The sequence below is a fragment of the Anabrus simplex genome, chromosome 6 (assembly GCF_040414725.1).
Source record: "Anabrus simplex isolate iqAnaSimp1 chromosome 6, ASM4041472v1, whole genome shotgun sequence".
Taxonomy (NCBI): Eukaryota; Metazoa; Arthropoda; class Insecta; order Orthoptera; family Tettigoniidae; genus Anabrus; species Anabrus simplex.
The window spans coordinates 324,990,574-325,002,059 of record NC_090270.1 but is presented as its reverse complement, the minus strand read 5'-3'; the positions used below and the strand labels follow the sequence as shown (position 1 = coordinate 325,002,059).

Sequence of the window (11,486 nt, the reverse complement as noted above, 5' to 3'; positions counted from 1 at the left end):
AGCAATTATCCCACCAGTGCTACTCTTATTCTTCCTCTTCTTCTATCCTGGCCGTATTTGTTCCCACAGAACGGGCACTCCGGAGCTCAATCGGAGTCAGCTCCTCTGACTCGGAGACAGTACTGTATGTCCGACATTCTTGCACCAGATTTAGCGCCACTTCACTTTTCCTTAACGCAGCCTCAGCAGATTGTTTCCATATTCCTAATGGACGCACTCTGCCTCCCTTCGGCTCCTCGATGGCACAAACGTTCTGTACTACATGGTGTTCATCACGTTTTTTAACGTAGCCGTACCAGAGAAGCTGTTTTCCCTTCAACTTGCCGCTGATGGTCACGACTTTAAAAGCTAACATCCGGATCCGTGCATCAGGGCAGACCGGACAGTGATTTCGTACACATTACCCTGCAGTTTGATCGGCATCCGCTTTTTACATAGAACAACAGTCAAGGACTTCCAATTCGTACAACCAACACTGATGTGGTATTTGTCGTCTGCTCGATATTACCACCAGTTGTAATGAGGATACAATAAAAAACGACTTTGAGCCTATTATATCGTGTCACGTACATATAGTGGGTGTTGGAGAGGTTGTGGTTTCGGATCCCACTGTTGTCCGGTTGGCCATTTTTGTTCTGTATTTAAGATTTATTTGTCACATACTAAATGTATGTTACACGGTCTAGTAGGTTGAAAGACGATATCGAATACAATGCGGTCGTGCAAATTCAATATTCACTGAGGATGCAATAGTTACATAGAAATGAGAAAATTAGCACAGGAGAGGGTGGCATGGAGAGCTACATAAAACCAGTCAGTGGACTGATGCCCCCAAACAACAACAACATGATGACTGATCCGAGATACTTGAAAGTGTCGATCATCATCAACGGTTCTCCAGAAAGGAAGGCGATATTGTGTGGGCCAACTGACCGGGCTGTGGAAAGCTGAAGGACATGGTACTCTGTCTTCTTGCGACTTACTCTGAACCCATTGTCCTTTAGCTTTGCTCACCATTGTTCCAGGACTGCCTTATCCTCGTGACATGATCCACCGACCAAAACAACGACGTCTGCATAAAGTAAGGTCCACGGTAAGACTATCATCAACTGCTCCGGCCAGGTGATTGACGACAGTGTTGAGCAGCGCTTCGCTCATTGCCGACTCCCTATGTAAACCGACCTACGGAGTTGTTTGGAATACCTGCACTGGTTCTAAGTAGATGGACGTAGGTACATGGATTGGATTATCCTCGCAGGAGGTTTTTTATTGCTAGAGGTTTAACGTCGTAGTACAGTAACACATTGAAGGTTATCGGCGACTCAAGGATAGGAAAGGGCTAGAATTCGGAAGAAAGTGCAGGCATGGATTGTCCATTCATAAAAGTGTCGTGGTCTATGTCACCCCTATTTCGGTATTTATATAATTCACCCCCAACCCTAGGGATGCTAGGGTACTTTATCCCCACATAAATTCTTCCAGATAGTATGTCATATGTGTACAAAGTTTTGAGAGGTACGCAAGAACATACACACATACGTCTATGAACTCGGTCACATTGGACATTTTCTTTTCTTCGTCTGTTCTCACTCCTCTGCCGATTGGGGACGAACTACGTCCTAAACGGCATCCAGAGTGTCAAAATTCATGTCAGCGACCCAGAAAACTGTGCATTCAACACTATTTCTCATTATTTTAATATCTCACTGACCCCCTAGCACCCACTCCAAAGGGCTAAATTTTGACGTCAAGAAAATCCGGAATTTCACTATTCATCTCAGCGACCCCGATAACTATGGATTCGACACTATTTTCGATTATTTTTATATCTCACTCACTCCGACACCCCCTCCCCGCACACGAAAGGGGGCAGGGAACTTGGACTTAAAAAATTTCGGAGTGGCACTGCTCATCTCAGCGGCCCTGAAAACTGGGGATTCGACATTTTCGATTAATTTTATATATCACTCCCCCCTCCCCCCGCCCCGAATGGGGTTGAACTTGGACTTTAAAAAATTGCGGATTGTCACTATTCAGCTTAGCGACCCCGATAAACTATGGTTTCGACACTACTTTCTATTATTTTTATACCTCACCCCCGCATCCCCCGCCCCTAATGGTGCCTGAGGTATCTTAACCCCTCGTGGTTTGTCTCCTGATACTAAATCATAAATTTACCAAGTTTGGTTGAAATGGCTCCACTGGATTAGGAGGAGATGTAATACATACATACACATATACAATGATATTTTTATAGATATAGATACGGCCTTGGGTCCTCCTCTGTGGTGTAGTGGTTAGTGCGATTAGCTGCCACCCCCGGAAGCCCAGGTTCGATTCCCGGCTCTGCCACGAAATGTTAAAAGTGGTACTAGAGCTGGAACGGGGTCCACTCGGCCTCGGGAGGTCAACTGAGTAGAGGTGGGTTCGATTCCCACCTCGGCCATCCTGGAACTGGTTTTCCGTGGTTTCCCACTTCACCTCCAGGCAAATGCCGGGATGGTGCTTAACATATGGACACGGCCACTTCCTTCCCTCTTCCTTGTCTATCCCTTCCAATCTGCCCATCCCCCGGAAGGGCCTTGTTCAGCATAGCAGGTGAGGCTGCCTAGGCGAGGCACTGGTCATCTTCCCCAGTTGTATCCACAACTCAGAGTCTGAAGCTCCAGGGCACTGCCCTTGAGGCGGTACAGGTGGGATCCCTCGCTGAAACTGAGGGGAAAACAGAATCTGGAGGGTAAACAGATAAAGAAGGAGATGAAGAAGGTATGGCCTTGGTTGTAATTGTAAAATCACACAATAATTCGAAAAGTTCCCTATCATTTAAAACCTACCAGCCAAGGGTTGTTCAGGGAAGGTTGGGAGGGAGCTGCAACTCACGGCCTGATGTTAAAGAAGAGATTCCGACAAAGTTATTGAGACTGATCAATTTGGACGCAATCTACCAGCATTCAAACACCCACACAATAAGCTCACAACAGTGAATATCGGTGCACGTCCCACTGATCTGAGGAAAATGTAAAAGGAAATGTAGAGCTCGTCTACTCAAATCATCAATAAGGAGTGTCGGTGGAAAACTCGCCATGGGAATGCGAACTTTTAAGCAGATCACCAATGAAGTAACGGGAAGAAATTATACAGAGAGATGTGTATGAAGGAGCAGAAAAGCACGGAGTGGATATTAACTCTTAACTGTGTAAAATTAGCTTTTTTGGAAAAAGTAATACAAAAAAATTGATGAAATATTTTCTTGCATAAATACAGTAGAACACACATGAAACCAGTATACCACATTTTACCTGAAATGCATGTTACACCACTATTCTATCAAGAGTAATCTATTTTCTTGTCCAGATAACATGTCGCGGTTCATAAGTGAACGTCTGAGTGTTCCATGAGCAGTCTTGGAATTTGAATGAAAATACTACGGGCTCTGTGGGAAGATTTATTTAAATGAAGACCGAAAATGCGCAAGTGGTTGCTTTCCTAATAATGTAAGGGAGTGGAGGCCATTTAGACTTATTTTCTGTTCCATTTTAAGATAAATATGCCTTATGGCTGGGGGTCATCGAAAATTAGTGTAACGTGACGCGACAAAATGTGTGACGGATGTGTAACCGTATCAACCGTGCAGGCAGTGATATATGGTGTGGATGGATGGTCAGACAATGTTGCCTAGCAACCGTGCAGGCAGTGATGTAAGGTGTGGATGGATAGTCAGACAATGTTGCCTAGCAACCGTGCAGGCAGTGATGTAAGGTGTGGATAAATGGTCAGACAATGTTGCCTAGCAACCGTGCAGGCTTTGACATGGCTAAATGCAGCCTGAAATTGGCAGCCGTTGATGGATGGCCATGACCGGGAGACATGAAGTTCATTTGATTTTCGCAACAAGAAAAATGGATTTTGCGAACGAGCACAAGCCTTCTTGGTTTCAGTGCCGTTGGCTGCATCGATAAGGTAACGTGACAGTCGTGATGCTTATGTGAGCCTCAGTGAGCAACAACATTCGAGATATAGAGTGTTACCTACCGACCATCTTTCAGAACTTCTGGCAGACACAACATTTTCAATTTTTTTTGGTTTGCTATTTTGCTTTACGTGGCGCCGACACAGATAGGTCTTATGGCAACGATGGGATAGGAAAGGCCCAGGAATGGGAAGGAAGCGGCCATGGCCTTTATTCAGGTACAGCCCCAGCACTTGCCTGGTGTGAAAATGGAAACCACGGAAAACCATCTTCAGGGCTGCCGACAGTGGGATTCGAACTCACTATCTCCCGAATGCAAGCTTACAGCTGCTCGCTCCTAAGTCGTTTTTTAATTTTTACAAATTGCTTTATGGCGCACCGACACAGATAGCTCTTATGGCGACGATGGAACAGAAAAGGGCTAGGAGTGGGAAGGAAGCGGCCGTGGCCTTAATTAAGGAACAACCCCAGAATTTGCCTTGTGCGGAAGTAGGGAAACTAAGGAAAAATATATTTAGAGCTGCCGCCACTGGTGATCGAATCCACTATCTCCGGAATAAAAGCTCAGAACTATGCGCCCCTAACCGAGAGACCAACTCTCTCGGTGCAGCCATAACACTTCAAGGCAATACAAACGAAAAGTACCTGTACTGGGAATTGTGCCAGCTGCCTAAGCCTGTCGCACTCCTTTAGGGCAATGATTAATGAATAACAGATGAAATGAAATGATATTGTAGAGAGTTCATCATCATCATCATCTGTTTACCCTCCAGGTTCGGTTTTTCCCTCGGACTTAGCGAGGGATCCCACCTCTACCGCCTCAAGGGATCCCTCGCTGAGTCCGAGGGAAAAACCGACCCTGGAGGGTAAACAGATAAAGAAGAAGTCAGACCATTGTTGGACGTTCCTTGTTATCCCTTTCTTGAGGCAGTATTTGACTTTAGAAGGTGGCATTTAGTACCTAAGCGTAAAATAATAAAAGTATCATTCCATTTTAGTTTAGCTAGAGATTCACATTCAACTGTCAGTGCTTCACGAGTAGTAACATGAGCAGTCGTGGCCGAGCGGTTAAGGCGTCTGACTAGAAATCAGATTCCCTCTGGGAGCGTAGGTTCGAGTCCTACCGACTGCGAATAATATTTTATTTCTAATGTAGAGGTTACAGTATTGCGGTCACAAATTCAGAAAGAAAATCTGAGAAAACGTTGTGCTTGGATGTAAAAATTATTTATAAAATTATTATATATTTATTACGTATACTTGTAACCGAGTTGACATCCAATTATACAAGTATTTTATAGTTGCTATTACGACGACACAATTTGGAAGAATAAGACAAAAATAAAGCATAGACAGATTTCGCCAGTGTGGTGTAGTGGTTAGTGTGGTTAGCTGCCACCCCGGAGGGGCGTGTTCGATTCGCGGTTCTTCCACAAAATTTGGAAAGTAGTACGGGCGCTATAACGGTGTCCACTCAGCCTTGAGAGGTCAATTGAGTTGACGAGGGTTCGATTCCCGCTCAGTCCGGTTGTATTCGAAGGTACTTAGATACGCCAGCCACGTGTCGGCAGATTTACCGGCACGTAAAGAAACTCCTGCGGAAGAAAATTTCAAAAAATCAGTGTCTCCAAAACACCGTAAATGCACTCAATTGGCCGTTAAACCAGTAATATTTTTGTCTGCTCCAAAATATTTTGATGGGGCCTTCGTGATGACTGACAAGTAACAACACGCAGAGCACTTTTAGTAACTTCCTCGAAACCAGCCATGATCGATTCAAGATAACTTTCCTTCAAACCAGGTGCATGCTGAGGGTGTACCTTAATTTGCCGGGATGAGTGGCTGAGATGGTTAAGCCACTAGCATTATGAGCAAAAGTTGGCCGGTTCGATTCACGCTCAGTCCGGTGGTATTTGAAGGTGTTCAAATACGTGAGCCCTTATCGGTAGATTTACCGCCATGTAAAACAACTCCCGAGCGACTAAATTCCAGCATCTCGACGTCTCCAAAAACTCGAAAAGTAGTTAGGGAGACGTAGAAACCAATAACAAAAGAATAAATTTTATTCATTTAATACATTATTATTATTATTATTATTATTAATATTATTATTATTATTATTATTATAACCGGGTTTTTGTGGATTGCAGAGAGGTGAATGGGTCTATCTATTATCAAATATTAAGTTAAAAACTTTAAATAAAGGTTATATTTCTTTTCAAATCACAAACTAAACAAACTTTTCACTTAGTGAAATAACAAGGTTACAGGTACGAATAGCAGTTTGGAAATTACAAGTGCTGAGCTTCCAGCACTAAATTTACAAGTTTACTACATCGCAAATGTTGCGTTTAGTTAGACGAGGAGAGAAATCTCCCAATTCAAGAGCACTTTGTTCCAAAGGTTACAAATACGGCCTTCGAGAGGCCCAACTCAATATTACACAGAAACCAGACAGAGTTTACAACCTCTCCGAACTCAACAAAAGAGACTGGCTCCCAATTTCGTACAACCTACTCAAGGCCCAACCTACAATTTACAATTGTTACACAGGGTTATCTATTACCCAAACTACTGGGCCTTCGTGGAAATAAGAACAGGTTAAATGACTGGCCCGAACACAAAATGTATGGAGGCGTAAACTTGCGCTCCTAGAAAATTAAGTATAAAACCGAAATTGGGCTCGCAGCCCGATGATGCAGAGGCTAATCCCAAGCTATTGGGGTGACTAGAAAGAAGGTTAATTTAATGCTTAACAGAAAATAGGAACAGTTACAAAATCGTAGTCACCTCAAGATAAATTGAAGGGGAACTCAAGAGGGTAACGCATTAGAAAAGGATATTGCATTTCAGAAATCAGATAGTTACATAGTTCAAGTTTATAACCTTCCCCTCGGATAGGTTGCCGGAGATAGCTACAGAGAGAGAACACTGGTGGCCATTACCTGGGCTGGAGTACTTCCTGGCGAAGAATGAGGCGCCCCGCCTCCTGCCTTAACACATCCACTCAGTAAGACGACGATCAATAAGACAAGGTAGTTTGGAAAAGCCGCAGTTTATATACCCGAGGTAATGGGTCGAGAAGGCTCTGGACTAAGTCCGGACAACCCATATCATTTTTATTGGCCGAATAAAAAGGTACACGAAGCCTATTATTGGCTGAAAAATAATTACAGGAAATTTGTGATTGGCCAGATTCAATATCTGGTGGAATGAGAAGGAAGTGTTGCAAACCTTGAAATATAGAAATAAATGAAAGTTAGTTTAGTTGTGAAAATCTATAAACACAAAACCTTTAAGTAACTAATTCTTCTACCTTGCTCCAGACTGCATTACCTCAGTTGTTTTTTTGTGACGACTTCTATGGAGAAAAGTTCAAACTTCTTGACGTAAATCAAAACAAAACAAATAAATCCAGTCAGTTTAGGAAACTTCAAAATAACACATTACTCAATTATTCAATGATGACCTCTTCTGGTCAATGTCCCATCTTCATGCCGTAGCTGATTCACGTTTTGTTTGAGAGATAGCGTTCCTTAAGGCGCTTCTTTTAAATGTGCGGAGTTGATGTGTACCTCCCGGTACAATTATTCTTATTCTTATTCTTCTTCTTCTTCTTCTTCTTCTTCTTATTATTATTATTATACCAGGGGCACACCCTCGCCGGCTATTTAAAGTCCGCACCTCCTCTACGGCCATGCCAACGGACTTGAACTTTTAAACTCTCAAAAACTTCCTCCTTCTACGGTTAGATGGCTCTACCGTCGATTTGTTAGCGCACTCCTATGAGTAGAAACAAATTAATTAGCAAGTAAATGTTTTTTTATGGGAATTGGTGACCGGCTCCATGGCTAAATGGTTAGCGTGCTGGTGTTTGGCCGCAGGGGTCCCGGGTTCAATTTCCGTCAGGGCCGGGAATTTTAACCATAATTGGTTAATTTCGCTGGCATGGGGGCTGGGTGTATGTGTCGTCTTCATCATCATTTCATCCTCATCATGACGCGCAGGTCGCCTACGGGAATCAAATCAAAAGGACCTGCATGTGGCGAGTCGAACATTTCCTGGGACACTCCCGGCACTAAAAGCCATATGCCATTTCATTTCACGGGAGTTGGTAAGCCATTTTGTGTTTGAGGATATTTTATGTACCGAAGTTGTCAACATTTCAGCTGGTTCCTCCTCTGTTGCAATCTACCTATCACATGCTTGTAAATACGTTTTCTAGCCAAACAAACCCGGGGATGTGTACGGGTATTCAGCCTATCAGCAAAGTGTAGTTCAATCTACTCCGGAAGCTTCCCTATGGAACTATGAAAGTGGGACAATTAAGGACAGTCTTGTCTGAATCTAACATTCCTAGAACAGCGGTAAGGGGTCATTTTGACCCATCATAAGGAATGCTTGTAAACGTTCAAAATATAACACAATAAAGCATGTATTTACTTCTACTGGGTTTCCACAACTTTATTTTACACATTAAGTCCTGACCTTTTATATTACTGACGGACACATGAATGATCATAAACAACAGCCCCATATTTTTGTTTCTCTAGGGAGTTTTTACAAAATTAACCAATTGAACACCTTTTCTTAGTCAGTCGTCCACATTGCAACAATTATATATTTTTAGTACAATTAAAAGCACGCTAAACACATTTTGCACACCCAACCTCTAATCTCATGCATATTTTCCGCACACTGCTTTGAGGCACTTGCTGCAGGCATCGCTAAACTTTTTGTCTTTACACAGACAAACTTGGACACGGTCCCACATCCTCCTCCTCCGTTTGTTGTTGTTGTTTCTCTTGTTCGTCCCACCTTGTTAGTTCACTTGCCAGCTTAAGGATGAACTTCTTGCACTTTTCCGGTGGGTTTTTAGATAAACTCACCCTTACAATATTTATTTTGGAATCCGCTTAGTTTGCAAATTGACACTAGAAATAAGCCTCAACTTATGAAATGTCTGCCTTTTACATACTGTGTATTGATATTTACACAACAACGTCCTTGGCAGTAAACGAATAACTTATTGCAATCTAATTATAATTGCTGCAAGTATTTTTCACTGTCAAATGGAGAGTCATGTCCTTGCAATATTGAAGAGTTGGTAGAAGTTTAATCTAGTCTTTTGCATACGGGGCGAACAATACTTCCATTAACGACACAATTTCCAGACCAGAGTACCCCGACTACTTTAATTTTATACTCTGCCAATCATATTGCAAAAAATTAGCACGAGAAAAGAGAACAATGGTGTACAGAAATACTTTATGATGTTTCATATCCTTACAGGCTGTTTTCTTTGTTTGTGCACTCTTGAGTAATATGACGAACAGAAGTGTGCCTAATGCATTTTTCAGGCAAGATAATTTTAACGAGCGGATGGCTGTGCGTGTTAAGGGCTAGAGCTATGGAGCAACGGTCTGCATTCGGGAAGAAGCGGGTTCGAACCCCACCGATGGATGTTCTGAGAATGGTTCACTGCGGTTTCCCATTTTCATTCACCATCATTCATGTCATCTTCGCCCGGCTCCATGGCTCAATGGCTATCACCCTGTCTTTGGAAGAAGATGTCCCGGGTTTGATTACCGGACGGGTCGGAGATTTTAACCAGTGGGGTGGGGTGCTGCCTAAAAAGAAGAGAATTAATCATACAAACATTAACAGGCACCACTTCAAAGGTTAAATTCTTAGGGGAATTGTCTGAATCATTTAATGTTAAAACAAGAGTCCGACAAAGAAATGTGTTGTCCAATCTATTCTTTAATCTTGTTTCGGAAAAAGTGATTAAGACTTGGGAAAAATAAGTTACAAGTATAACCCTTGGCAGATTACGTAAAACAAAATTAATAAATTAATGTACAGTGCTTTCTCTTTGTTGATGACATAGCAGTGTTTCCAGTACAGACAAAAAGCGATTGCATCCATTGAATACCCACTACAAGGAAGGATCTCTTCGTCACCTAGATGGACAATGAATGAAAAGCCAAGTGTCTAAATTGAAATACCTGGGAGAAGTCATCCAGCATTCAGGACTGAACCGTCAAGTAAACAAAAGACAGGATCTCCAAACATGAAGGTCACATACAGATCGTCCACTCGTAAAAGACCTGCAGAACGATGAATCCTCCCGGTTCTTATTCTCGGCTTTCTAGACCGGAGCCACTACCTCACCGTCAGATAGCTCCTCATTTGTAATCGCGTAGGCTGAGTGGACCTTGAAACAGCCCTCAGATCCGGGTAAAAATCACTGATCTGGCCAAGAATCGAACCCGGGGTCTCCAGGTAAGAGGCACGCACGCTACTCGCACGCCACGAGTTCAGCGACGCAGAAGTCATACGCCATTATTATTATTATTATTATTATTATTATTATTATTATTATTATTGTACCGGTTGGTACACCTATACGCCGCACATTTGAATTTTCCGCCTTAAATTACTTTCTACCGGAGAAACTCTGAACTTTAACAACTGAATTAATCCAACAGTTCCTCAGAAGATGCCACTGTGTGTATTTCGATTTGTTTTTGTTTGTTTTGGTTGATCATGAAGTGTGGACCTTCTCTGACAGATCTCTCTACTAAAAAAACTATGATCATGCACCCTGGTGCGAAGGGAAGGAACTTTTTGAAGAAATTTTGTATTCGAAAGTTTGTCTTGACTAAATTTTGTTCTTTAATTTTTTGGGTTGGCAATATTAATCTTTCTTTCCGCCAGTTTTGAACTCAGCCAATCCCGAATTTCTTTAATTAATTTTTGACCAATAGTGTATTTCTTCTTCGGTATTGATGTATAACTTTTAGCTACCCAATAAAGTTGAGTGGGTGTGTCTTAATTATTCATGAAAGGTCTCGACGCTTCCACGAGGGTTTAAAAACTGCTGATTTTCACGGCTCTTGGCCACTCGAACAACATCTAGTTCTGTGTGTGGATATGTAGCAGGGGGCGGGAAGCGCCTCTTTCTTCAGGCAGCCGTTCTTCAACAAGGTAATGGCCGTTTAACATCTTTATTTCTTGCTAGCTCAGCAGTGTAACCCTCGGGGCAGGTCCAAAACCTTTAATATGTAAACAATCCTTTGAAACATGTAAAATCTTTCCGGTCTTTGTAAAATCTTCATTTAACTTTAACTGCAAATTGGGGATAGAGAGTGCCTTACCCTCTCGAGCTCCCCCTTCATCTTGAATTTGAGGTGACTACGTTTTTGTAACCGTTCTTCTATTCCTTCTTAATGTGTTAAATTTATTCTGTCTACGTGTCATCTCCACAGTATAGGAATAGCCCCCGCTTATCGGCCTAGCGCCACTTAGGTTTTATCAAGCTTCATGTAGGAGTGCAAGTTCACGCCTCCATTCATTTTGGTATTTTGGGGCCATTTAATTAATTTGTTCTTTTTCCACGAAGGCCCATTGGATTGGGTACGAGATACCTTGTTTATATTTGTAAGTTGTGCCTTGATGGCAGTGGATTCTGAAGTCTAGGTAAAGCCTTTAATAGGCTTGGAAAATTGAGAGC

At 42.5% G+C, this 11,486-nt stretch overlaps 1 non-coding gene across 1 annotated transcript; it reads left to right on the top strand.

The window, feature by feature from the left end:
• Positions 1-5,020: 5,020 nt before the first annotated feature.
• Positions 5,021-5,102, top strand: TRNAS-AGA (transfer RNA serine (anticodon AGA)). Its single transcript has one exon. It is a non-coding gene; the product is annotated as a tRNA-Ser (tRNA).
• Positions 5,103-11,486: the final 6,384 nt, after the last annotated feature.